Source organism: Suncus etruscus, chromosome 4, assembly GCF_024139225.1.
Source record: "Suncus etruscus isolate mSunEtr1 chromosome 4, mSunEtr1.pri.cur, whole genome shotgun sequence".
NCBI classification, from domain to species: Eukaryota; Metazoa; Chordata; class Mammalia; order Eulipotyphla; family Soricidae; genus Suncus; species Suncus etruscus.
The window spans coordinates 146180808-146184710 of record NC_064851.1 but is presented as its reverse complement, the minus strand read 5'-3'; positions in this window follow the sequence as shown (position 1 = coordinate 146184710).

The following is a 3903-nucleotide window of genomic DNA, read 5'->3' as shown; positions in this document are numbered from 1 at the left end:
GGGCCCCGGCGCGCAGGTAACGTCATCAGCCCGCGCGCTCCCGCTCTCCTCCGAAGAGCGTCCGTCGCCCGCCCCGCCCCTGCGCTTTAGAGGGACGAGTCGGCAGGTGACCGCCAGGGGGCGCGAGCAACTGGACCCGCCAGAGGCAGGACTTCCGTTGAAGGCTTCCGGGCGGTGGTTCCTGGAGAGAGACCCTGTGGCTAGATAGCAGGTGGTGGTGGGCTGCCAGTGGCGTTCAGGTCAGAGGGTTTGAGAGTATGTCCTTTTGCAGATTTCCCCGCACGCTGGTCAAGACTATATATAGTATACATATATACATACACATATAATATCATATTATAAATTATATAGCACATTAATAACATATATAATATATTCATAATATTTGTATAAATATAATATTTAATATAAATTTATGTTAATAATAAATCATACTATAAAATTTATATGTAATATTTAATATATTATATATTTATAATATGTAATATTATATATTCACAATATATTTATAATATATTATGTATTCATAATATTATATACATAATATCATATATTATAAATTATAATCACAATATATAAATATTCATATTCATATGAATATATTATATAATATATGATTATATGTGATATATTATATATTATGTAATAGGGTTATATATGATATAATATAGAATGTATTATACAATATATTGATGTATAATATAATATAATAATATACAATTGTATTGCATAATATATTATATATGTTATATTGTATAATGTATCTTTATATTTTATACTTTTTATTTATATATTTTTATTATATATATATATATATTTTTTTTTTTTTTTTGGTTCTTGGGCCACACCCGGCGACACTCAGGGGTCACTCCTGGCTTTGCGTTCAGAAATCACTCCTGGCTTGGGGGACCACATGGGATGCCGAGGATTGAACCGAGGTCTGTCCTGGGTCAGCTGTGTGCAACGCAAACGCCCTACCACAGCACTATCGATCAACCCCAAAACTATATTTCTTACTCAATGGGTAACACCATTATAGAGCATCTGTACTGCAGATAGCACAGCCGAACAAAACATGAAATCATCTACTTGTTTTGGGGCTACACCAGGTGGTAAACAGAGGCTACTTTAGGAAAGGGGGTTGCTTTTGTCAGTGCTGGTGGAGAGCATAATGTGTCAAATATCAACTTTGGGTTCCTGTGTGCATGAACTCCCATATTTTGGTTGCAGAGGAGGGGTGTGCTTTGGGGGCTGCTCTGTGCTCTGCAGGAAGAGTTACTCCTTGCCCTGCTGAGTAGGAACACCTATGCATTGCTGGGATGGAACCCCTGTTCTTGTATGTAAACATGCACACAGGCATTGAACAATGTCTTGGGCTCTCCATTTAAAAATCTTTTTTTTTTTTTTTTTTTTTTTTTTTGGTTTTTGGGCCACACCCGTTTGATGCTCAGGGGTTACTCCTGGCTATGTGCTCAGAAATCGCCCCTGGCTTGGGGGGACCATATGGGACGCCGGGGGATCGAACCGCGGTCCGTTCCTTGGTAGCGCTTACAAGGCAGACACCTTATCTCTAGCGCCACCTTCCCGGCCCCTAAAAATCTTTTTAAAAAATAGTTTAGATGCTCTGGCACCTGGATTCTTCTGGGGGAGAGGGAGAGATTATATAAGCTGACTGTCAAAGGAGCCATGGCATCTGTCTTGCCTTTTCCCACTTGAATCATCAGTGCTAAGCACACAGCAGAAAACAAGGGGCTTCTGCTGATGATTGATCAAGAGAGCTTTGGGAGATTAAGTTCAAGAATATGAGTTGATTTTCAGGGAGGGACTTCAGAGCATAAAAACCGACTAAGCTTTGCAAAAGCCGGCTCCCTGTGTGTGACACCAGGCGGGGGAAAATCCGCGAAAGTACACCGGCCCAGTGGGGCTCAACTGTGAAAGACTGTGAGTGTGACCTGTCTATGTCTGTCTACTGTCCTCTTGCGTGAAACTCTTGCGAGTGGGGCAAAAAGAGGCTCCAGAGGAGCACGGCCGCGTAGCGAAGCGGAGCGGCCGTGCACTCTTTCTAAGGAAAGAACTCCATTGCAACAAGAAGGAAAAATCACACTAAGAACGGCGCTATATCACAGAAGCAAACATTTCTCTCTGGACTGTCTTCTCTGTTGCATGCTCGGGCCTAAGATTTGACCCAGTGTGAGGCTTCATCCACGGAGGACTCCCCTCCCTTAGAGGCAAGTCAGCCCATCCAGAAAGGGAGGAGCCAGAGGAGTGTGCTGCCTACATCATATAGACAATGAATACCACCACAACACGTAGAAAAACCCACAATACAAGTGTGACAATGGGGAAACAACGCAGGCCAGCATCAGACATAGAGAATGAAGATGACAATTCTGAGGACCAGATAATGACTGACCAACTAATCAACCTCTCAGATAAGGACTTTAGACTAGCAATATGGAAGATACTCAACAGACTCCAAGAAACCATGGATCGAGTTGAGCAGAACACTAATAAGAACCAAGAAAATATGAAGGCAGAAATCACAAAACTCCAAACTGAAATAACATGTCAACTAACAGGACTGAAAAAGTCAGTAAACGAAGTGAATGACAAAATGGATAAGCTCTGGGACAGGGTATCAGAAGCTGAGAATAGACTTGGTGCTGTGGAAGATGAGATACATAACAATTCCATACAGCAGGAGAGATTGGACAAAAAACTTAAAGCAAATGAGCAGACAATGGAAAAATTAGTCAAAGAATGGGAACAGACGAAAATAGAAGTCTATGATAAGATCAACAGAAACAACTTAAGAATCATTGGAGTCCCAGAGACCTAGGAAGAAAATTTCCAGGAAGAATCAATGGTCAAGAACATCATTAAAGAGAAACTTCCAGAGCTAAAGAATATATGTGATCAAATCCTGCATGCCCGAAGAGTACCAACCAAAAGAGACCCCAGAAAAACCACCCCAAGACACATCCTAGTCACAATGACAAATCCCACAGATAGAGACAGAATTCTGAAAACAGCAAGATCAAAAGGGGAAATCACGTTCAAGCAAGCTTCCCTGAGATTTACAGCAGACCTGTCACCAGAAACACTCAATGCCAGAAAGCAGTGGTGGGATATTGTGACAAGACTGAATGAAATGAATGCTTCACCCAGAATACTATACCCAGCAAAACTCACTTTCCGGTTTGATGGAAGAATACATGGTTTCACAGACAAAAAACAGCTCAGAAACTTCACAGACACAAAACCAGTCTTAAGAGAAAAACTGAAAGACCTAATCTAAGACAAGACTACCCAAAAGACACACCAAATTTTGAAATAAAGATGGCGTTAAATCCCAGGACAATTCTTTCTCTCAACGTCAATGGACTAAATGCACCAGTTAAGAGACACAGAGTGGCTAAATGGATCAAAAAACTCAATCCAACCTTCTGCTGCCTACAAGAAACGCACCTGAATAGTCAGAACAAACATAGACTCAAAATAAAAGGCTGGAGAAAAATTATCCAACCAAACAACACCCATAAAAAAGCTGGAGTGGCCATACTAATATCAGATAATGTAAACTTTATACTCAGGAAGATTGTAAGGGACAAAGACGGACATTTTATATTAATCAAGGGGTACGTAGAGCAGGAAGAATTCACTCTCCTAAACATATATGCACCGAATGAGGGGCCAGCAAAATATTTAATACAACTGTTGACAAATCTGAAAAATAATATCAACAACAACACAATAATTGTGGGGGACCTTAACACGGCTTTGTCAACACTGGACAGGTCAACCAGACTGAAACCCAACAAGAATATACTAGACCTGAGGAGAGAAATGGAAGAAAGAGGCCTAGAGGATATATATAGGACACTCCATCCCCAGAAACCTGGA